A 24,769-nucleotide genomic window follows, 5' to 3' on the forward strand; every position below is an offset into this window, starting at 1 on the left:
TGAGGTATCATTTCAAAAGTCTTGATCTGTTGAACATTAATATCATGTTGGCTTGTGTGTGCTCGCATTGGTTGGGAAGTTATGAAGTTTTGCTCTGTGTGTGTTACTGGGATATGTTATGAGGTTGGGAAATGCCCCCCACCAGCCTTTCAGGTGTGACAAGGGAGGTGCCAGACTCGCTGCTGGCCCATTGAAGGGATCCACACTCCCAAGGACTAGCCCAGGAACCGTGGACAATGCAGGCTTCTCCGAGATAGCACAGCGACAATGGGCACTGCTTGACTCACATGGTAGCAAAGGAGCTTCCTAGCAAGTTGGAAGAAGCTATGAAAGAGGGGAAGAGACATCATGACTTGGGCTCTCTCCCCCACCACTCAGCAGCTGGAAACACACCTGGAGGAGAAAAAACTGAACTGATTCAGAAATCAGAAGAGAATAATAACAATAATACTTGCAAACCAAAGTCCCCAACCAGACTAGTACTGGTTTTTCAGCAGAAAATTTTCAGTTTGGGGAATTTTATTTTCTGAGTCAGACCTTGCCAAGGGAAGCAGGGAGAAAATGTTTGAGTTGCCTCCTTCAGAGCAGCTTGGCCTAGACACTAGCTCTGGTTCACTGCTCTGGCCTTGCTCGGGTTGATGGTATTTTAATAATTTGGGCAGGTCCCAGGGTGTTTGGGGGAGATGATGAGGATGTTCCCTTTTGAGATAAAAACTAAGAAATACAGGACTAGAGAATTTTTTTTTAAGAAATCTGGGATTTAGACATTTTATTTAAAGCAAGGGAGTTCTGAGTTTCTGAGAAGGTTTTTGTTTGCAAGAAGGAACATTGTTTGATCTGTCATTGTACCAAAGGGGTACATGTTTGTCTACAAAGGAGGGACGACGACTAAAAGCATCCGATGAAGATGGGATTCGAACCCATGCGTGCAGAGCACAATGGATTAGCAGTCCATCACCTTAACCACTCAGCCACCTCATCTGAGCTGGCAAGAAGAAGACAGGAGGAGAAATCTAAGGCCAGCAGAGCTAGGGACAATAAGGAGTTTTAAATACTAAGCAGAAGCAGGGGCTGAATGAGCTCCCCCCCTCACATCTAGTGAGGAGCTGGGGGAAAGACTTCAGGAACAGACCGTGTTTGCATGGACACACCTACTCTGCCTAGCTATGCAGCATGATGGAGCCACTTTCCCAAAATGACCAGTTTTGGCTGCTGGTGGGTTACAAATCACTTTAGCATTGAGTGGAATGAAATGTTATTATCCTTCCTGTATGAGTGAGGGGCAGCAGAACATACCTAGTCCGTCCTGATGGAGGGCTGGGTGGGTGAGGAATAGCTTTTATTGGACTGCATAGAAGCCATTGAGAACATCATCCTAAACCAGGGGTCCCCAAACATTTCACTCTGTGCCCTCTTATCCATGGCTGTGGACCCTCGGAAACCACAGTCGGAAACCGAGGCTGGGAGTGGGGCTGTTGCTTGCTGGGGAGAGGGGTGCAGACAGGGGTAAGGGGGTCGAGGCTGAGCTGGGAGCCAGAGCCCCAGGCTGAGGGTGGGGTTGGAGAAAAGCTGGGGCAGAGTGGGGCTCAGTGCTGCTCCCTCCATGGGGGCTGGCTCAGACCCTGAGGTGCCCCTATGAATGTTCCTCTGTGTCCCCCTAGGAGTCATGCCCCACATTTTGGGAACCACTGAACCCTTCTCGCTAATCAGCGGCTAGTGATGCCAAAGCCCAGGGAAAGGGAGAACAAGTGCAGGGCCCCCAGCACTGGAACCATGTGAAGGGGCTGCAGGAGAGGAGCAATGGCTGGTGGCACAGGGAGTTAAGGGCAAAGGGGGCACAGGAGGGGGCAGGAGTTAGGGGTGAAGGAGGTGCAAGGATTGGGAGTGCAGGAGCTAGCAGTAAAGGGGGAGTGGGGATCATCCAGGGGCAATGGGGAAGCGCCAAAGTACAAGCTTTGCTCAGGGCACCATTTTCCCTAATGCTGGTCTGAGCAAACAATTGGAAATGACCCTTCAGTGAGAACAGAACCATAGTGTAGAAAAGCCCTTTTGTTAAGTGGTGGTGGCTGAGGGCTTAGGGAGATGGGTTAAAAAACAACAAGCATCTCTCTGTGGAGGTTTGATTCTTGCCTGCTGGGCAAGGCTGGTGTGTGGTGTCTCCATGGCTGCACTTTCAGTGTCTGATCACCCACGGTGTCACAGGGAGCCAAGTCTAGACATATTCAGAGGCTCTATGCCTGGGTTTCTCAAACTTCCTTTCACTGCAACCCCCTTCAGCTAAAAAAAAAAAAACCTTACTATATGGCCCTGGAAAGAGGGACGAAGCCCCTCCACACCAGGCAGGGGCAGGGGGGAGCCAAAGCCTGAGCCCTGCCCCAGTTAAGGGAGTGCAAAACCAGAGCTTGAGGGATTCAGCCCTGGGTGGTGGGGCTCAGATTTTGGCTTCAGCCTCAGGCACCAACAAGTCTAATGCCAGCCCTGGCAACCCCATTAAAACAGGGTTATGACCCACTTTGGGGTCCTGACCCACAGCTTGAGAACCACTGCTCTATGCTGAGGGGAGAGAGTTTTCCTGTGGGTGCAGTTAATCCACTTCCCAAGAGGTGGCAGCTATGTCAGTAGGAGAAGCTATATCGGTGGGTGTGCAAGCTGTGGTGGTTGCCACATTTAAGAAGTTTAATCAAACCCCATTTTTAAAACCACCTGTGGTCTGGGAATGGCAACGGAGCTCAATGAATCAGGGTCTGTCCTTCAAAGTCCTGGAGATCACAATTCTATACTCCTGTTGTCATGGGGGTATAGCTCAGTGTTAGAGTGCTTAACTGCAGCTCAAGTGGTCCTTCGTTCAAACTCCTGTGTTCTCTTATAACCTTCTTTCCTTTTTTTAAAAAAAAGGAAAACATTTTCATTTCCATTCTCCATTCTGTTCAGGGGCTCCACTATACGGGGGTGCTTGAAATGAATGTAAACACTCAACATTTCGCTGTCCAAATGCATAAAAAACTAGCAAAGCTGTCCATCAGCTGAAATCCGTTCCAATCCTCTAAGTGTCTAGTTTATGTTTTCATCAATTAAACAAAGGTATCATACGAATGTACATTTGCAGATCCTTCTTCTCCAGGAGCTGTGCTGTGCAGAAGAACAAGAGCCACATCCAGCTGCAGTTCAGGAATCTGATGACCAAAGAGCCAATAAATGTTCTGAGGGCTGGAGAAAAATGCCTTCTAGTGAGCTATTGAACGAGCTCAACCTGTTTAGCATATCAAAAGAAGATTGAAAGGTGACTTCATTGAAGTGTTGAAGGGCCTTAATGGAGAGAAGAGATTGGGTATAAAAGGGCTCTTTAATCGAGCAGAGAAAGGCATAACAAGACCCAATCGCTGGAAGGTGAAAAGAGACAAATTCATATTACAAATAAGACACAAATATTCAACAGCGAGGATGATTCACCACAGGAACAAGCTACCAAGGAAAGTGGTGGATTTGCCATCTCCTGATGTCATTTAATGAAGACTAGATGCCTTTCTGGAATGTGTTTGCCCCAAAAGTAGCTATTGTGTCATTCAGGAGGCCTGTGATATGCAGGGGGTCAGATTAGATGCTCTAATGGTCTCTTCTGGTCATAAAGTCGACCAATTTCTGAAAAACTGAGTGTAGCATTGGGAGCAGCGTCTGATGTTTCCCTGTCTAGCCGGCTTGCTGCCTAGAACGAACGCTCCTTGAGTGGGGTGATCCCCAGGGAGTAGCTCAAACCTCCAAAGTGCCTGGCCAGGGGCAGGACATTAGCACAGCAAGGGAGGGGTGTGGCAGTGACATCACAAAGGCCTTTTGCAGGACCTCAGACTATTGGTCAAAGGTGGTGGGGAGGTGGTGACCTCACAGAGAGATGCTGACATCAGCCAGGCAGGAGAGGGGCGAGAGGCCAGGGAAACCTCAGAGACCCCTGTGGCTTTGCTTCAGCAAGTCTCCTTCTCCAGGTCTCTCTTTGAGGACTGAGAGAGTATTTGGGTTCACGGACGTGAGCGCCAGGAGGAACCTCTTTTGAGTTTTCTCCTTCCCCTGTTAGTGATTTTACTAGAGACCAGCCGTCCCTGTTTAGAAGGTAAGAGCCTCCTCGAGGTTTGAAACCTGTTCAGTCTGATCCATCTGGTGACAGTTGAATTCTAGGCATGGAAAACACGAGCTTAAGGAGGCAGAATTTTATTCTGCACCTGGGATTTTGTCCCTTAAAATCACTGGGGACATTAGGGTTTGTTCTTTTTGTTTCACCTTTTCCTCCATCCCTCCCTCCTTTCTCTTCGTCTCTTGCTTCTTTTGTCCTTTCTCCTGTTCCCCTCCCAAAACCAGGAGCAGTGTCGGGGTGTGTTTGGGGCGGGGGCAGAGAGGGGATGGGCGGCACTGGGGAGGGGAGATTGGGGGTGTTGGGGCGGGGTAGAGAGGGGATGGGCGGCACTGGGGAGGGGGAGCTGGGGGTGTTGGAGCAGGGGCAGAAGAGGGGATGGGCAGCATTGGGGAGCTCGGGGTGTTTGGGGGCGGGGCAGAGGGGATGGGCGGCACTGGGGAGGGGTCCTTGGGGGATGATGGGGCGGGGGCAGAAGAGGGGATGGGCGGCACTGGGGAGGGGAGCTCGGGGGTGTTTGGGGACGGGGCAGAGAGGGGAAAGGAGGTCGGGGGTGTTGGGGCGGGGGCAGAAGAGGGGATGGGAGGCACTTGGGAAAGGGAGCTCGGGGGTGTTGGGGCGGGGCAGAGAGGGGATGGGCGGCATCGGGGAGGGGAGCTCGGGGGTGTTGGGGCGGGGTCAGAGAGGGGAAGGGCGGCACTGGAGGAGGTGGAGCTTGGAGGGGTGTTTGGGGCGGGGCATAGAGGGGATGGGCGGCACCGGGAGGGGGAGCTCGGGGGTGTTGGGGCGGGGCAGAGAGGGGATGGGCGGCACCGGGAGAGGGGCAGCTCGGGGGTTGGGGGCGGGGCAGAGAGGGGATGGGTGGCACTGGGGAGGGGAGCTCGGGGCGGTGTTTGGGGGTGGGGCAGAGACGGGGATGGGCGGCACTGGGGAGGGGAGCTGGGGGTGTTTGAGTGCGGGAGCAGAGAGGGGATGGGCGGCATCGGGGAGCCTGGGGTGTTGGGAACAGGGGCAGAGAGGGGATGGGCGGCATCGGGAGGGGGAGCTCGGGGTGTTGGGGCGAGGCAGAGGGGATGGGCGGCACCGGGAGGGGAGCTCAGGGGTGTTGGGGCGGGCAGAGAGAGGGGATGGGCGGCACTGGGGAGGGGAGCTCGGGGTATTGGGGCGGGGGCAGAAGAGGGGATGGGCGGCACTGGGGAGGGGAGCTCGGGAGGGGTTGGGGCGGGGCAGTGAGGGGATGGGCGGCAGTGGGGAGGGGTGCTCGGGGGTGTTGGGGGCGGGGCAGAGAGGGGATGGGCGGCACTGGGGAGGGGAGCTCGGGGTTTTGAGTGCGGGAGCAGAAGAGGGGATGGCGGCATCGGGGAGCTCGGGGGTGTTGGGGACAGGGGCAGAGAGGGGATGGGCGGCATCGGGGAGGGGAGCTCAGGGGTGTTGGGGCGGGGCAGAGAGGGGATGGGCGGCACCGGGGAGGGGAGCTCAGGGGTGTTGGGGCGGGGCAGAGAGGGGATGGGCGGCACTGGGGAGGGGGAGCCTGGGGTGTTGGGGCGGGGCAGAAGAGGGGATGGGCGGCACTGGGGAGGGGGGGAGGTTGGGGGGGGGCAGAGAGGGGATGGGCGGCACTGGGGAGGAGCTCGGGGTGTTTGAGTGCGGGCAGAAGAGGGGATGGGCGGCATCGGGGTAGCTGGGGGTGTTGGGGGCAGGGGCAGAGAGGGGGATGGGCGGCACTTGGGGAGGGGGAGCTCGGGGGGGTGTTGGGGCGGGGCAGAGAGGGGATGGGCGGCAGTGGGGAGGGGAGCCTGGGGGTTGGGGCAGGGCAGAGAGGGGATGGGCGGCACTTGGGGTGAAGGAGCCTGGGGGTTGGGGCGGGGTCAGAGAGGGGATGGGCGGCACTGGGGAGGGGAGCTCAGGAGGGGGGGGGCGGGGCAGAAGAGGGGATGGGCAGCAGTGGGGAGGGGAGCCTGGGGGTGTTGGGGGCGGGGGCAGAGGGGAGGGGAGCTCGAGGGGTTGGGGCGGGGCAGAGGGGATGGGCGGCAGTGGGGAGGGGAGTTCGGGGGTTGGGGCGGGCGGAGAGGGAGGGGCGGCAGTGGGGAGGGGAGCCTGGGGGTTGGGGGCGGGGAGGAGGGGATGGGCGGCACTGGGGAGGGGAGCTCGGGGTTTGGGGCGGGCAGAGAGGGAGGGGCGGCAGTGGGGAGGGGAGCCTGGGGTTGGGGGGGGGAGGAGGGGAGGGCGGCAGTGGGGAGGGGCGCTCGGGGTTGGGGCGGGGCAGAGAGGGGAGGGGCGGCAGTGGGGAGGGGAGCTCAGGGGTTGGGGCGGGGCAGAGAGGGAGGGGCGGCAGTGGGGAGGGGAGCTCGGGGGTTGGGCTGCTCAGGAGCCGCCTCGCGAACGCTTCAAGGCCACGTGACGCCCTCTCGGAAACTCCGCCTCTCCCGAGACAGCCAATAGGAAGAGGAGGCAGAGCCCTGACCAATGGGAGCGCGAGCAGAAACCTTCCCCCCCCGCCCAGTTCCAGTGTGAGGTTGGGGGTGCAGTTACCAGAGCCCCCAGCAGGGTGCATGGGGCTGCACTGACCAGACCCCAGCAGTGTGCATCGGGGCTGCAGTGACCAGAGCCCCAGCAGGGTGCATCGGGGCTGCAGTGACTAGACCCCAGCAGGTTGCACCGGGGCTGCAGTGACCAGAGCCCCAGCAGGGTGCATCGGGGGCTGCAGGGACCAGAGCCCCCAGCAGGGTGCATCGGGGGCTGCAGTGACTAGACCCCAGCAGGGTGCATCGGGAGTGGGCTGCAGTGACCAGACCCCGCAGGGTGCATCGGGGCTGCAGTGACTAGACCCCAGCAGGGTGCATCGGGAGGGCTGCAGTGACCAGAGCCCCAGCAGGGTGCAGCGGGGGCTGCAGTGACCAGAGCCCCAGCAGGGTGCAGCGGGGGCTGCAGTGACCAGAGCCCCAGCAGGGTGCAGCGGGGGCTGCAGTGACTAGACCCCAGCAGGGTGCATCGGGGGCTGCAGTGACCAGAGCCCCAGCAGGGTGCATCGGGGCTGCACTGACCAGACCCCAGCAGGGTGCATCGGGAGTGGGCTGCAGTGACCAGAGCCCCAGCAGGGTGCATCGGGGGCTGCAGTGACTAGACCCCAGCAGGGTGCATCGGGAGGGCTGCAGTGACCAGAGCCCCAGCAGGGTGCAGCGGGGCTGCAGTGACCAGAGCCCCAGCAGGGTGCATGGGGCTGCACTGACCAGACCCCCAGCAGTGTGCATCGGGGCTGCAGTGACCAGAGCCCCAGCAGGGTGCACCGGGGCTGCAGTGACCAGAGCCCCCAGCAGGGTGCATCGGGGCTGCACTGACCAGACCCCAGCAGTGTGCATCGGGGCTGCAGTGACCAGAGCCCCAGCAGGGTGCATCGGGGCTGCAGTGACTAGACCCCAGCAGGGTGCATCGGGAGTGGGCTGCAGTGACCAGAGCCCCAGCAGGGTGCATCGGGGCTGCAGTGACTAGACCCCAGCAGGGTGCATCGGGAGGGCTGCAGTGACCAGAGCCCCAGCAGGGTGCAGCGGGGCTGCAGTGACCAGAGCCCCAGCAGGGTGCAGCGGGGGCTGCAGTGACCAGAGCCCCAGCAGGGTGCAGCGGGGGCTGCAGTGACTAGACCCCACAGCAGGGTGCATCGGGGCTGCAGTGACCAGAGCCCCAGCAGGGTGCATCGGGGCTGCACTGACCAGACCCCAGCAGGGGCTGCCGGCCGTGGGGTTCCTGCAGTCTGGTGCCATTCACTGGGAGACCCGCAATAGCCTGACCCCACCCCTGTCCGAGCTCCCGCCCTGCCCCCAGCCCACTGCCTCTTGAGCAGCCCCCTGCGGTGTCACCACTACCCCCGGCTGTGTCCCCGCAGCTTCCCAGCCCCCAGCTCCCTCCGGTGGGCCCCCCACACTTCCTCCCTGAAGCCTGCCCCATTCCCCCCCTGAGTCCCAGCTTCACCCCCCGACATCTCTCCAACCCACCTCCCTCCATTGCAGCCTCTGCCCCCCAGTGCCCCATCCCTGCTCCCCGGGGGGGGCTGGAGTGGCCCCCACCCCCCGGCCGCGCCACGCCCCCCAATGGGCAGCTGCTGGCGCTGAGGAAGGGGGTCTGGGCCAGGCAGGTGCTGGGCCGATCCTTGTGAAAGAGAGACGAGCCGGCAAGGCTGAGAGGCCCCTCCCTTGTCTGGGGGGGGGACAGGGGCTCCCACAATTTGGCCAGTGTCACCCTCCCCCATCCAGAGGAGACGTCCGCTCCCAGCAGGCCGTGCTCCATCTCCACCCCGCTGGGGGGAGCCCCCAGTCCAGCAGTGCCCCCACCCCCATCAGCAGCCAAGCCGGGAACCTGCCCTTCTCCTGCGAGGCTGCAGGACTCCCTGCCCCCGCAGCACCAGCCTCCCCCCATGTCCCCGGGGTGGGGTGGGGGAAGGGGGGATTCTTTCTTCCCATTGCCCAGATCCCACCCCCACCCCGGGCTGCCCAGACGGGAGCCAGGGGCTGCAGCAGTTGGCTGCTTCCCCAGGGCTCCCAAGGAGCCGCCAGGAGAAGGGACGAGATTCTCCACGGCGCTGCAGCCGTTCACACTGGGACCCGTCTCACACGGGGGAAACTGAGGCACCAGGGAGGGCGAGATGGGCTGCACCAGCTCAGATTGGGAGTCTGTGAGAGAGCCAGGAATAGAACCCAGGAGTCCTGGCTCCATGGGCAGCTTGGGACTCCTCCACTTGGGGAGGCTGGGCGGGCCCGGACTGTGGCCCTGCCCCAAGGCCTGCTGCCACTCAGCCGCCTCCTGCCAAAGCCCCGCCCACCCGCCCCCGTCCGCCCCGCCCCCACGCCTCCGTCAGCCCCGCCCCCCCGCCCCTTCAGCCCCGCCCACACGCCCCTTCAGCCCCGCCCACACGCCTCAGGACCCCTTTGTTCCACTCCCCTGACCCCGCCCACCTCTCACGTCTCTTCCCCGAGGCCCTGCCACTGGTGCCTCTTGCCCCCACCCCAAGGCCCCCACCTGCCTCTCTGCCGTTTGCACCCCCGGCCTCTCCCCCCACGGCCCCATGTGGCCGGATGGAGCTTGGGAAAGGGCGGAGTGAGGATGGGGCCGTCGGGGAGAGGACGCGCGGGAGCAGGGCCTCTGGGTGGAGCACAGGCCAGGTGCCTCCCCGGGCCCCTTATACCCACCGCCCCTGCCTGGCTCCCGGCCTCCCCGGCTCTAACCACTAGACCCAGCGGCACTGGGACAATTTGTATAGTGGGAGGTGCTGAGAGCCAGTGAACAAACCTGTAAACCCTGCACAGGATGGAAACCACTTCAAGCCAGGGGGTGCACAAGACTGGCCCCCACTCCCTTCCCAGAGCTAGCGGTGGGACCCGGATACCCTGGCTCCCAACCCCCACTCTAACCACTAGCCTGCACTGCCCTGCCACAGCTGGGGAGAAGAACCAGGAGTCCTGGATCCCAGCCCGGCCGTGGGTGGAGCAGGACGTACTGGCCATGGGCTCAGCTGGGCATCGCTTACCATCAGGCTGGATAGTATCCCAGTGCTGACCTCCAGCCCCACAGCTCTGCTGGTGCCCCTCACTCCCGACCCACAGCCCCTTGGTTCCCCCCAGCACTGACGGTGCCCCTCACTCCCGACCCGCAGCCCCTGCTATCCTAGTCCTGACCTCCAGACCCACAGCTCTGCCGGTGCCCCTCACTCCCGACCCGCAGCCCTGCTATCCCAGTCCTGACCGCCAGACCCACAGCTCTGACGGTGCCCCTCACTCCCGACCCGCAGCCCCTGCTATCCCAGTCCTGACCTCCAGACCCACAGCTCTGCCGGTGCCCCTCACTCCCGACCCGCAGCCCCTGCTATCCCAATCCTGATCTCCAGACCCACAGTTCTGCTGGTGCCCCTCACTCCCGACCCGCAGGCCCTTAGGCGTCCACCAGTTCTGACGGTGCCCCTCACTCCCGACATGCAGCCCCTCCTATCCCAATCCTGATCTCCACACCCACAGCTCTGCTGGTGCCCCTCACACCCGACCCGCAGCCCCTACTATCCCAGTCCTGACCTCCAGACTCACAGCTCTGCTGGTGCCCCTCACACCTGACCCGCAGCCCCCTGGATTCCTCGCTGAACTGGAATCCAGTTACTGCGCTGCCGGTGCCCCTCACTCCCGACCCGCAGCGCCTTAGGCGTACACCAGCTCTGACGGTGCCCCTCACTCCCGACCCGCAGCCTCTGCTTTCCCAGTCCTGACCTCCAGACTCACAGCTCTGCTGGTGCCCCTCACTCCTGACCCACAGACCCCTGGGTTCCCTTCAGCTCTACCGGTGCCCCTCACTCCCATCCCGCAGTCCCCTGGGTTCCCCCCAGCTCTAGTGGTGCCCCTCACTCCTGACCCGCAGCCCCTGCTATCCCAGTCCTGATCTCCACACCCACAGCTCTGCTGGTGCCCCTCACTCCCGACCTGCATCCCCCTGGATTCCCCGCTGAGCTACCCAGTTACTGCGCTGCCGGTGCCCCTCACTCCCGACCCGCAGCCCCTACTATCCCAGACCTGACCTCCAGACTCACAGCTCTGCTGGTGCCCCTCACTCCCGACCCGCAGCCCCTACTATCCCAGACCTGACCTCCAGCCTCACAGCTCTGCTGGTGCCCCTCACTCCCGACCCGCAGCCCCCTAGTCTCCCTCCAGCTCTGCCGGTGCCCCTCATTCCCGACCCGCAGCCCCTGCTATCCCAGTCCTGACTCCAGACTCACAGTTCTGCTGCTGCCCCCTACTCCCGACCCGGAGCCCCTTAGGCGTCCACCAGCTCTGACGGTGCCCCTCACTCCCGACCCGCAGCCCCCTGGTCTCCCTCCTGCTCTGCTGCTGCCCCTCACTCCCGACCCGCAGCCCCTCCTATCCCAATCCTGATCTCCAGATCCACAGCTCTGCTGGTGCCCCTCACTCCTGACTTGCAGCGACTGGGCTTCCCGCAGAGCTCCCCAGTCACTGTGCTGCCGGTGCCCCTCACTCCTGACCCACAGACCCCTGGACTTCCTTGAGCTCTACCGGTGCCCCTCACTCCTGACCCGCAGCCCCCTGGGTTCCCCCCAGCTCTAGTGGTGCCCCTCACTCCTGACCCGCAGCCCCTGCTATCCCAGTCCTGACCTCCAGACTCACAGTTCTGCTGGTGTCCTTCACTCCCGACCCGCAGCCCCCTGGATTTCCCGCTGAGCTCCCCAGTTACTGCGCTGCCAGTGCCCCTCACTCCCGACCCGCAGCCCCTACTATCCCAGTCCTGACCTCCAGCCTCACAGCTCTGCTGGTGCCCCTCACTCCCGACCCGCAGCCAACTCGATTCCTCACTGAGCTCCCCAGTTACTGCGCTGCTGGTGCCCCTCACTCCCGACCCGCAGCCCCTTAGGCGTCAACCAGCTCTGACGGTGCCCCTCACTCCCGACCCGCAGCCCCTGCTATCCCAGTCCTGACCTCCAGACTCTCAGCTCTGCTGGTGCCCCTCACTCCTGACCCGCAGCCCCGCGCTCCTCCAGCTCTGACGGTGCCCCTCACTCCCGACCCGCCGCCCACTCGATTCCTCGCTGAGCTCCCGAGTTACTGCGCTGCTGGTGCCCCTCACTCCCGACCCGCAGCCGCTTAGGTGTCAACCAGCTCTGACGGTGCCCCTCACTCCCGACCCGCAGCCCCTGCTATCCCAGTCCTGACCTCCAGACTCTCAGCTCTGCTGGTGCCCCTCACTCCCGACCCGCATGGGTCACCCCTGGAGCAGGTTAACGCTGCAGGGTGACAGTGGGGTTGCTGCCCCTGTGAACAGCTGCTGTAGCACCGCCTGGGCAGGACAGGGAGACCCAGTTATACCCCTCCCCCGCCCCAGCCTGTATCGGGGGATGGGAGCGCTCACACCCTGGGGCCCCTGAGTTGGGACGGAGGGAGGCCCCCGTGCACCAGGGATGCTGTAAGGGCGAACAGGGGCACCCACCTACGCACCTGAGATCTTCTAGGGGGGGAGAGTGGCCCCCACACACCCAGGATGTTGTAGGGGGGGACAAGGGCATCCACACTCCGGGATCCTCTGCAGAGGGATGGACACCCACACCTCCAGGCTTCTGTCTGGGGGGCAGAGGTACCCGGACACCTGGGCTCCTGGGCGGGGGAAGGGGGCACCGAAACATCCGGGATCTTACCTGGCAGGACAGCGGCGCCTGCAGCTCGACATGAGACGGGGGAGGGGGGAGCAGGAGCATTTCCCAGTTCCAAGCTGTCCCCGTCTGGCCAAGGCACAGAGCTCACAAGCAGAGTTTAAAGCTCCAGCTGCCAGACCACAAAACAAGCCAGGCTCCGTGGCTGGTGCCTGTGATCCCAGCTCCTGGGGAGGCTGAGGCCGGTGGATCGCTTGAGCTCAGGAGTTCTGGGCTGCAGGGGGCTGTGCCGATCAGGTGTCCGCACTAAGTTCGGCATCAATATGGTGATCGCAGGGGAGCTTGGGGTCCCCAGGTTGCCTAAGGAGGGGTGAACCGGCCCAGGTCGGAAATGGAGCAGGTCAAAACTCCCATGCTGATCAGTAGTGGGATCACACCTGTGAATAGTCCCTGCAGCATAGCCTGGGCAAGACAGTGAGACACGGTCTCTTTGTATACAGACACCCCCCGCAGAGCCTGCAGGGGGGGATGGGAGCACCCACACGCTGGGGATTCTGACTTGGGGGAAGGGACGCACCATGTACCAGAGGTTCTGAAGGGGGAACAGGGACACCCACACACCAGGTGTCTTGCAGCAAGAGCTGCGGTCTTCATTTACACAGGGCAGTGATGGGGATTTAACCAATTCCTGCGCAGAACTTGTTCCACTAGATAATTAGCCTCACGGTTAAAAAATGGTAATTTCCAGTTGGCGTTTTGTGACATTGACTGCAAACCAAGGGGGTCGTGTTCAACCTTTGTCTGGTGAATTAAAGAACCCTTTCAAATCAGATATTCCCCCCTCTGGGAATTTTTAAAACTGTGTATTTAAAATCAGTGACTAAATCCCCTCTTAACCTCCAGTCAATGAAATCAATTGAGTTTCTTCAATCTCTCGCTGTAGACAGAAGAGACCAATGCACATTTTCCTTGTTTTTAAAGGCAAAATTCCTGATCTTTCCAAGGGGATCTTCTGCTTCAGCTGTCAGTTTGGGGAAGGATTTGGCTTCCTGGGCTATAATCTGCCCGCTGGGTTATAATCTGCGGTCTAAAGGGTCAAATTTAGATGAGGCCATTAGTGCTGCCCCGTGTGGCCGGAGAGGAGCTCACAAGCAGAGTTGAAAGCTGGAGCTGGAACGGACCTGGCTGGACACGTGGGGCACAAAGGCTCTCACGTGGGATCCTCGCTGTGCAGCAGGAGGCGGAGGGAAGCTGGTTGTCAGGGGTCAGGGCCATGGGCGCCAACTTATATGGGCTCGTGGAGCTAAAGCCCCAGGAATATTCAAAATCAGGGGCTCTGCTCCACCAATATTTGGAGCTAGGGTTTGCCCCTTTAAATCCCAGCCGCAGGGATCAGAGGGCTCTGGGCTGCCTGCAACCGCGGGAAGCCCAGAGCCCTTTAAATCCCAGCCGCGGCTGGGAATCAGAGGGCTCTGGGCTGCCTGCAACCGCGGGAAGCCCAGAGCCCTTTAAATCCCAGCCGCGGCCGGGAATCAGAGGGCTCTGGGCTGCCTGCAACCGCGGGGAGCCCAGAGCCCTTTAAATCTCAGCCGCGGCTGGGAATCAGAGGGCTCTGGGCTGCCTACAAGCACGGGGAGCCCAGAGCCCTTTAAATCCCAGCCGCAGCCGGGAATCAGAGGGCTCTGGGCTGCCTGCAACCGCGGGAAGCCCAGAGCCCTTTAAATCCCAGCCGCGGCCGGGAATCAGAGGGCTCTGGGCTGCCTGCAACTGCGGGGAGCCCAGAGCCCTTTAAATCTCAGCCGGGGCTGGGAATCGGAGGGCTCTGGGCTGCCCACAGGGGCAGGGAGCCCAGAGCCCTTTGAATCCCAGCCGGGGAGGCGGCTGGGATGTAAAGGGCTCAGGGCTCCCGCGGCTGCCAGCAGCTCAGAGCCCTTGAATCCCAGCCCTGGCCGCTGATTGCCCCTCCCCAGACCCCTGCCCCAACTGCCCCCAGGACCCCACCCCTATCTAAGCACCACTGGTCCTTGTCCCCCGTTACCCACTCCTGAGACAACTGCCCCTAACTGCCACTTGGGACCCCAGCCCCTATCTAAGCCTCCCTTCTCCTTGTCCCCAACTGCCCCCTCCTGAGACCCCAACCAACTTTCCCCCCGGACCCCACCCCCTACCTGTCCCCTGATAAACCCCTGGACTCCCATGCCTATCCAATTGCTGCCTGTCCCCTGACTGCCCCTCCAAACCTCTGCCCCATCCAACCCCCTGCTCCTTGTCCCTTGACTGGCCCCTGGAACCCCTACCCCTTCTCCAACCTTGTAATCTTGTGGTACTGACGTGTTGTAGCTTCATTTTATATCGGCACAGGGCGGGAGTGGGGGGCACCACCATTTTGGGCCCCACCAAAATTATACAAACCTGCCGCCTATGGTCAGGGCTGCACCCTGCCATGCTGAGCCGGTGTCTGTGCTAAGCTCGGCATCAATCAGGTGACTCTGGGAAGTTCGGGTCCCCAGGCTCCCACAGGAGGGTGAAGCAGGTCACCCTGGAGCAGGTTAAAGCTGCAGGGTGACAGTGGGGTTGCTGCCCCTGTGAACAGCTGCTGTAGCACCACCTGGGCAGGACAGGGAGAGCCAGTTATACCCCCCCCAGCCTGTATCGGGGGATGGGAGCACTCACACCCTGGGGACCTACCCACCAGAGATCTACTGGGGGGGGGGAGATTGGCACCCACACACCCAGGATCTTCTAGAGAGGGACAAGGGCATCCACACTCCGGGATCCTCTGAAGAGGGACGGACACCCACACACCCAGGATTCTGTATGGGGGGCAGAGGTACCCGGACACCTGGGCTCCTGGATGGGGGATGGGGGGCACCGAAACATCCGGGATCTTACCTGGGAGGACAGCGGCGTCTGCACCCTGACATGAGACGGGGGCAGGGGAACCAGGAGCATTTCCCAGTTCCAGGCTGTCCCCATCTGACCAAGGCACAGAGCTCACAAGGAGAGTTTAAAGCTCCAGCTGCCAGGCAGCAAAATAAGCCGGGCTCCCTGGCTGGTGCCTGTGATCCCAGCGCCTGGGGAGGCTGAGGCTGGCGGATCGCTTGCGCTCAGGAGTTCTGGGCTGCAGGGGGCTGTGCCGATTGAGTGTCCGCACTAAGCTCGGCATCAATATGGTGATCCTGGGGAAGCTCAGGGTCTCCAGGTTGCCTAAGGAGGGGTGAACCGGCCTAGGTCAGAAACAGAGCAGGTCAAGACTCCTGTGCCGATCAGTAGTGGGATCGCACCTGTGAATAGCCCCTGCAGCATAGCCTGGGCAAGACAGTGAGACATGGTCTCTTTTAAGACCCCCCCCCCCCGCAGAGCCTGGAGGGGGGATGGGAGCACCCACATGCTGGGGATTCTGACTTGGGGGGAGGGACGCCCCCTGCAACACGGGTCTTGAAAAGCGGAACAGTGACACCCACAGAGCCTGGATGGGGGCAGGGGAACCATACATGGGAGCTAGTTCATGGGGTGGGGGACACACCCATATGCTCCGTTGCACAATTCTTAATGAGAAGAACGGGGGCATCCGCACAACACGGATCCTTAATGGGCGGGGGGACACCCACACACTCCACTATTAACCAGGAGGGACAGGGGCACCAGACACCCCCAGTAGCGTGGAGAACACCCACATCCACCGGATCCCTCATGGGGTAAGACAGAGGATTATAATGGGGCCCAGCGCACCCATGCACCAGGGATTGTTAAGGGTTGAAGGGACAGGGACACCCACACACACTGAGATCACATCATTGGAGGAACGCAAACCCTCCACAGAAGGACCTGGTCTGTTCCATGATGGCAGCCCAGCCTGGGTGAGTCAAAGTCTCTTTTTATACAGGCCCGCCCCAGAGATCCTGACTAGGGGGAGAGAGACACCCACCCACCAGAGATCCTTACTGGTCTAGGGTGCACCAACACACCAGGGATTCTTATGGGCGGGAAGAATGGAGACAGCCAGACACACCGAGATCACTTCCTCCCAGGAGCCTGAGCCAGACAGGGAGACACAGTCCCCCTTTACATATCTGCCAGACAACCTTCCTCCCACTCCCTCCACACAATGTTCTTATCTGGAGGTGAAGCCAGGGAAATCACATGGAGGATTCTTATCTGGGGAACTGGGGGGACCCACTTACCACCAGAGATTCTTAAGGGCAGGAGGAACAGGGACTCCCACCTCTGCAGCATGGGGGTGGGTCACCTGCTGGGATCATCTGGGCATATTTCACCTCGTCAGCTCCCTGCCATTGCCTTGGGGGCCCCTTGTTCGCTGCCTCTGGTACCCAGTTTAGCCTCCATCCTGAGAGCTGAAACGCTTTGATCTATCTAAGGTCTGTGGGATCAATGTGTGTCATGGTGTAATTCTGTGTTATTCGGGGGTCAGACTAGCTGAGCTAATGGCCCCTTCTGCCCTTAAACGCCATGAAAACATTTCCCTGGTTTCTCCTTGCGCCTGACAGACACCACGGTGAGGGGCCCGATAGAAGATCCTGGACACAGCGCTCTGGCTCTTACTTTAGAAGTTTGGGGCCACCAGTCTCCCTAGAGAGAGAGGAGCCAGGCCAGAAAAGGAGGTTTTCAAAACTCTGGTACCAGTTGGCAGTGGGACTGCCCCTGTGAAGAGCCGCTGCAGCCCCGCCAGGGAGAGCCGGTCTCTCTTTATGCAGCCCCCCCCCCATCCCTCAGGACGAGGGTTGTGCTCAAAGATCTGTGCCCCGTGTTTTCACCTCCATGTGAAGCGCACAGTGCAAATAACCCTCAGCGCATCATCTCAGTTCCAGGCTACACTTCCACCTGCTCAGAGCACAGAGCTCCCAGGCTGAGCCTGAAATTGGAAGCGGGAGACCCTGTAACCAGCCGGGCCCTGTGGCTGGTGCCTGTGATCCCAGCGCTTGGGGAGGCTGAGGCCGGTGGATCGCTTGAGCTCAGAAGTTCTGGGCTGCAGTGGCCAGGAGTTCTGGGCTTCTGGGCTGCAGTCTGTGCCAATCGGGTGTCCACACTAAGTTCAGCATCAATATGGTGATCCCATTGAAGCTTGGGGTCCCCACGTTGCCTAAGGAGGGGTGAACCGGCTCAGGTCAGAAATGGAGCAGGTCAAATCTCCTGTGCCGATCAGTAGTGGGGTTGCGCCTGTGAATAGCCCGTGCAGTGTAGCCTGGGCAAGACAGTGAGACACAGTCTCTTTTTATACAGACACCCCCCGCAGAGCCTGGAAGGGGGGATGGGAGCACCCACACGCTGGGGATTCTGACTTGGGGGGAGGGACGTCCCCCTGCAACACAGATCTTGAAAACGGGAACAGAGACACCCACAGATCCCGGATGGGGGCAGGCAGGGGAAACCACACACTGGAGCTAGTTCATGGGGTGGGGGACAGAGACACCCACCAGAGATCCTGGATGGGAGCACCCACATGATGGGGATCTTGAACTGGGAGGAGGGAAGCACCATGTACCAGAGGTTCTGAAGGGGAAACAGGGACACCCACACACCAGGTGTCTTGCAGCAAGAGCTGCGGTCTTCATATACACACGGCAGTGATGGGGAATTAACCACGTCCCTTGTGGAGCTCGTTCCACTAGATGATTAGCCTTATTGAAGTACCCAAACCTTTTAACAATAAGAAGTAAAATGAAATGGCCACATGATGGCAAAAGAACCTAAGAAACGTGTTAGTGTCTAAGGTGCCACACGTACTCCTGTTCTTTTTGAGGATCCAGACTAACACGGCTGCTCATCTGAAACCAAAGAGATGAGAAGCCATGTTCTTGTTCAATGTGCATTGAAGCTGAAAAGGGAGATGTTTCCTCTTTGAGTCCTAAGCCCCCAACTCTAATCCACTAAACACCCCTTTCCTCCCACAGCCAGGACTAAAACCCAGGAGTCATAAGTAGTGCCCCCCTTAACCTTCTCTCTGTGAGGAAGAAGAAGAAGCTCTGAGACCCCTGGGCTGTCCCCTTGCCACCCTGCCTGGGCTGCACTTGAAACCCAATGGGGTTTCCTCGGGCAGTTCTGAATCTTGCTCCCAGGAAGGGTGTAATTTTAGGAGCAGGTTCCAAATAGTGCAATTAACCAGCCAGAAGGGACAGCAGGTATCGGTGTAGGAACCATTGAAATAATCACAGCAAAGTAGTTCAGGGAAACTGTTATTCATGAAGTGTGAGTGAAAGGTGAGAATCTGATGGTGTCAGTGTCACACTAGAGGGCGCTGAGATGGTTTTAAATTTGTCATCCAAACCCAGCCACCACCTAGCACATGTTTTAACCCCTTCTTCTCTTACTGTTGCTCCTTATCTGGGAAGGGGAGAGAGCAAACGAGCAATAGAAACAGAGACCTAGTGACCGAAGCAAACATTTCTTTGCCCCTTGCTTGGCTCTGCCAGTTATTTGGGTACAAACTCACCCCCCACCCACTGTCTGGACTGGGCTCAGTGGGCAGGAAGAGCTCAGCTGTCGGTGGGACTTGGGGAGCTCGGGACATTACTGGGAGCTGCTTGAACGTTTAGGTGAAAACCACCTAAACACGGACACAAGGTCTAGGCTGCAGTAACTCATCTTGCATCTGCAGCTGTTGAAGCTACAAGGCAGAGGACTAAGTACAACATTTAAACTGATGTTTGACCTCAGAGAATAAAACAAATGTGTCTGTGAAAAGAGGGGAGTCGAGTTCAATCCCTTGTCACCATCAATGTGCAAACCAGGAACCTGTTGCTTTGCATTCCTGATGTGTCACCCTCATGTGGCTATTCTCAGAGACTTTAAGGGCAGAAGGGACCATTATGATCATCTAGTCTGACCTCCTGCACAACGCAGGCCACAGAATCTCACCCACCCACTTCTATAACAAACCCCTAACCTATGTCTGAGTAACCTATTCTCTTTCAGTCCCTTTAATTAAAAATTGTGTTTTTTCATAGAAACTATATTTTCCTTGTAGCGACACAGGGGCAGATTAATCTACAAAGGAAGGTGATTCCAAGGCAGTTCTGGAGGAGAAGGAATGTTTTCAGCATCACTAAATTATTTCATTGTGCCTCACAGAGAGAAAGAGAGAGAGAAAATAAACCTATTAATTTGAGCTACCGACACAGTTCACAGCATGAAATACACAATTTTGTGTTCAATGAGTTGTGTTAATTTACATAATATGAAAAATATGTATTAGGCAATGCATGAAAACCTCACTGCATTGAACAACCCACTTGATCTAGTCAATGTACTACAGAATATTTAAAGATATTAAGAAAGATGTGCTTATAAATTAACGTGTTGTGCCATTTACACATGCACAAGACACAGCAGAAACTGAATTATTTGAGCTACTAAAATTTCCACTTTCTCACAGCATTTTAGTTCTCAAGGTTGTTTTAATTTGCTTATTTTTTTGGAACTAGAAATGGGAAAGAGCACATTGAAGTCAGTGGAATTACCGCAATGAGGATTAGTCTCATTATTTGCCACTAACAAAACCTTTGTTAACAGAGAGTTAACTTTGACTGTGACTATCTCTTACCTTCCAGAACATGGAGTTCAGTAAAACTCAAACTCTGGAGAAACAGGGAATACAGAGTGAGGGTACATGCCCAGATAACCTTAACTCTGCCCTCTAGAAGAGAATCCCTGATAGCATATGAGAACAAGGAAAGGTTTGGGGACAAATTATAGCTACTTCCCAAGAGTTTGTTTCTTCTGTAATTAATTGATCCTGGCCCCATCCATTGATCCTGACCTGGTGTCTGGCTGTGGAATTTACTATTTACTATTTTTATCCCAGCATATTTAAAGATGAAACTGCTTTACAAAAGCTCCTTTATTCTAGGTGATACAAACAGGTCACTTCCCAGCTATTTCAAGGAGATGGAATTTTCCTGACCCACAGGGAACTTAAACTAACATGCTCAAGATCACACATTCCTTAGGAGAAAAGGAAGGAGAAAAAAAAAACCCACCAAACCATTGCTGTTTCTACCCAAATGATCAATGAGACCAGAAAGGGAGACTGTGCAATTAACTGTCTGGGACTACACTGACTCTGCAGTTACTTGGATGCAGACACACCCAGCTCTACGGTTGGGAAACGTACAGAGACTCTGCTGCTGCTCTGAACTAGCAGCACATGACCTCTGAACAGCTGCCATTTGAATATATCTGAAAGTTACAAGAAACAACGATCTGTGTTAAAGGAAGGCTGCCATTTACTAGAGCCCCAGTTGATGCCGTGTGCACAAAGAGAGGATTGAATTTGTAACAGGGAGTTTGTAAATCTTGGTTATTTTAGTTTTGTAACAGGCTCTTGTCCACCTCCAGTAGAGTTTTCAGTCCCAATGACAACTTACTTACCAAATGTAATACAGACTAGTCCATGCCTCCCATGTGGATGTGGTTCTTGTTCTTCTGCACATGTGTCTTCATGGGCCTTTGTTTAGTTGATGAAAACAAGCCTATACACTTAGCAGATTGGAACTGATTTCAGCTGGGGACTTGTTTGATAGGTTTTTGTGCATTTGCACAGGCAAACATTGAGTATGTCCATTTATTTCAGGGATCCCTATTTAGTGGAGCTCCTGAGCATACTGGAAACAGAATTATTTTTAATTTCAGAAATTGGGACACTTGGATTTGAACTAAGAACCACTTGATTTGTAATCAAACACTCTACCACTGAGCTATACCCCCATGACATTTACACTGGCAAGTCAGTGATCTTAAGGATTTTGAAGGACGGGCTCTGCCTCAGAGAGCTCCTTTTCTATTCCCAGGCCACAGGGGTTTTAAAAATGGGGTTTGAGTAAATTTTATATACACATGTAGATACCACAGCTTGCACACCCACCAACATAGCTTCCCCCACTGACATAGCTACCACCTCTCGGGAGATGGGTTAACTGCATGGACGGGACAGTTCTCTTCCCTCCGCTTAGAGCATCTTCATTATTTATGAATAGGTGGGAAATAACCTCCTGAATGGACAGGAACCAATGTATCAGATATTGCTGTGTCTGCATTCAATATTGGTAAATGGTCATATTGGGCTGGATTAGTAGGAGCATTGCAAGCAGATCAAGGGAAGTGATTATTCCCCTCTATTCCGCACTGGTGAGGCCACATCTGGGGCATTGCGTTCAGTTCCCCCTCTGCCCCTCCCCTGAGACCCACCCAGTCCATCCAAACAGTGTCTGATGTTTTCCTGTCTAGCCAGCTTGCTTCCTAGAACGAACGCTCCTTGAGTGGGGTGATCCACAGGGAGTAGCTCAAACCTCCAAAGTGCCTGGCCAGGGGCAGGACATTAGCACAGCAAGGGAGGGGTGTGGCAGTGACATCACAAAGGCTTTTTGCAGGACCTCAGACTATTGGTCAAAGGTGGTGGGGAGGTGGTGACCTCACAGAGAGATGCTGACATCAGGCAGGCAAGACAGGGGCGAGGGGCCAGGGAAACCTCAGAGGCCCCTGTGGCTTTGCTTCAGCAAGTCTCCTTCTCCACGTCTCTCTTTGAGGACTGAGAGAGTATTCGGGTTCACGCACGTGAGTGCCAGGGGGAACCTCTTTCGAGTTTTCTCCTTCCCTTTTCGTGATTTTACTAGAAAACAGATATCCCTGTTTAGAAGGTAAGAGCCTCCTCAAGGGAAGGGATGTCCTGGGCGTGTCACAGTTCGGATTCCAGTGGCCCCCCTACACTGTAAGGAAACTCCCACCACCTGCTCTTTGTTCGCAGTGCGGGAGAGAGCAGCATCCATGGCAGTGATTTGCTCCTGGCTGCCGGAGCAGAGCAGCAGGCTCAGCTGTCAGAACTTCCCAGAGCTATGAAAGGGGAGGGGCCCAGCCTCTGTAGCAGGAATGCAGGGCAGACGAGTTCACGACGGGCATTGTGGGATACTGGCAGAGGCCAGTTATGCTGATATAATGAACAGCAGCGTCTACACTGACACTCTGTCACTTTAAGTTTGCTGCAAAAAGCTCTAGACCTCTCATCGAAGTCGTTTTATTTTGTCACCAAAACAGGGCAGTTTTGTCGCCAGACATGGCATTGCAGTGTGTGCACCAGCCACAAGCTGCCGACCGAGGTAGCATTGTGTGTTTTTCACACACCAGAGCAATATCATTCTGCTGAAACAACTTTGTAGTGCAGACCTGGCCAAAGATTCACTCGCACACAGCTTGCAAGGAAAACATCACCTGCTCCTCTGCTTTGCAGAATCCAGACACAAGCAAAGCTTGTCAGGCCCTGGTGGCAATGGCAGGGAGTCAGGTGTGGGCACACAGAGTGCTTTAGTCACCCACAGGGGCCATGGCTTAGCTGGCTAAAGCTTCTGTTTTGTAAACAGGAGATTCTGGGTTCAACTCCCAGTGGTGCCTTGTTGGCTGGATGTTGGGGTACCTGTTATTGGCTACTGTCAGAAGAAGTTTCAGAGCTAGATGGGCCTTTGGTCTAGCCCAGTGTGGTTTTTCTTATGGTTTAAATAACACTCACTGGCACTGATAACAGAGTTACTGAACGTTTGGGAGTTAGGAGCGGGTAGGTCAGTGGTCCAGTCCCCACACAGATGACCCCCCTCCCCTCTCTGGGACAGGGGCAGGTCTGAGCTCTCACCCAAATGCTCATTGTGGCTGCCAGAATCTGTGGGCAGCTTGTTTAGTTTACAGCAAAGGTTGAGTCCTGCTTTGTGCACCGTGTGTGAGAATGAAAATCCTAAACCTCCCTTTGAAATAACGAAAGCAGCAGGACGTGTTATTGTCGCTGCCCCAAAGCAGACAGACCAATGGAGAAATGCCGTCGAGTCCAAGGTAATACTCCCCTGCCATTTTACTTTTTTGCTGGCTAAATTCCTTCTTATCTGCCCGGCCCAGGCTGTCCTCTGCCTCTGTTGCTGCTCCCGGCCTGCTCTAGAGTCAAACACGCAGGGCCCCCAGGAACAGAGGCTGGGACAGGGCAGCAGCCTGGGCTGGGCTGGGAAGATGCTGGGAGTTCTCGTTCCTGAGAACTGGCTCGGCTCCCTTCTCAACAGCAAACAAATCAATTCCACGTCCCCTCCCCAGAAAAACCAGCCTGGAGCCAAGGGCAGCAGGGGACGATTCCCTGCAGTTCCCACCGAGGCAGGCGAGATAACAGGCAGTTCCAGTTTAAGCTCAGTGTTTTTAACAATTTCTACAACATTAAATAACCCTTTAATCATAGTGTCACCATCCATAAAATTGCTTCAGCCTCCTAAGTGCCCAACTAAACATCTCTTCAAATCCAAGGGAGTGGAGATCAGTCAATGTTCAGAGTCATCCCACATAAAAGAACCATGTTGTGGTACATACTGGCCCCATCACGTGGCCATCGCCTTTCCCTCCTCCTCCAGAGTAAGAATGTGACCAGCTCTCACTGAAGGGGTGCAACACCCCTCCCTTGCTCTCTATGCCAGAGCTCCTATCAGCTCAGCGTCCTTCCCACAAGAGTTGGCTGCTGAGAGGGTTGCGATGGGGTAAATGAAGGCAGAGGAGGATTGTTCCTCATGGGTTTTCTTTGTGTGGCTCTGTGATCCTGCTGGAGGAAGCATCATTTGTGCTTGTTTCAGTAGCTTGAGTTGGTCTCAGGTTGTGACCCTGAGTACAGGGATTCCTGCACTCTCTGCTCTTAGCCCCTCAGGGAATGGACAATGGAGCAGCTTCAGAAATTGGATAGAAAGTAGCCTAAGAAAGTGTAACATAAGTGAGAAGAAAAACAGCATCTGCCCCTCCCTGGTGGTTAGGATTTGGCACTTTCACTGCCAAGGCCTGGGTTCAATTCCCAGTCAGGGAAAAGTGACTTTAAACCAGCACTGTTTTTGTTATTCTTCACTTACAACATAAACGAATCCATGGTATTTTCCTGATTCCCCCATCTTCCCAGTGTCTCCATGGCAGGGCTGGCTCCAGGCACCAGCCCAGCAAGCAGGTGCCTGGGGCAGCCAATGGAAAGGGGAGGCTTCAGCAGCAATTCGTCCCTCTCAGAGGGAAGGACTTGTGGCCAAAAGCAGCAGAGGTAGAGCTGCCATTGATTGCAGCTTTTTTATTTTTTTTTCCACTTGGGGTGGCAAAAACACTGGAACTGGCCCTGCTCCATGAAAGACAATTTGTTAAATCCCAGATGAGTGGAGTTAAATCAGTTCTCAGCCTGAGTTCTTAGGTCTTAATCCTGAGGATACTGTCCCACCATGGGGCCATTTCCCTCCTCTCTTTCATACAGAAACACAATTTTCTTTGCACAGACACAGGAACAGCAAGATCCTTCTCTGTCCCTTGTGCAAAGCAGGGGGCCAAATTCCATGGAAACAATGGGCAAGCAGGGGGCCCTGGGCACATCCAGCCCTGGCCGTGAGATGTTCCCTCCCCTTTTCTTTATGCCTCTGTTGTTATTTCATGGATTGTCTGGGATGGGGGAAAAGCTGAGTTCAGTCCAGGTGGAGGGTAAAAAGGACCCTGAAAATCTCAGGCCCCAACCCCTGCTA

At 57.0% G+C, this 24,769-nt stretch overlaps 2 non-coding genes across 2 annotated transcripts; both read right to left on the reverse strand.

Moving 5' to 3' along the window:
- Positions 1 to 899: 899 nt before the first annotated feature.
- Positions 900 to 981, reverse strand: TRNAS-GCU. Its single transcript has one exon. It is a non-coding gene; the product is annotated as a tRNA-Ser (tRNA).
- Positions 982 to 20,903: 19,922 nt separating this feature from the next.
- TRNAC-ACA lies at positions 20,904 to 20,976 on the reverse strand. The gene has a single exon. It is a non-coding gene; the product is annotated as a tRNA-Cys (tRNA).
- Between the last annotated feature and the right edge of the window lie 3,793 nt (positions 20,977 to 24,769).

Source organism: Mauremys reevesii, linkage group 12, assembly GCF_016161935.1.
Source record: "Mauremys reevesii isolate NIE-2019 linkage group 12, ASM1616193v1, whole genome shotgun sequence".
In the NCBI taxonomy this organism is placed as follows: domain Eukaryota; kingdom Metazoa; phylum Chordata; order Testudines; family Geoemydidae; genus Mauremys; species Mauremys reevesii.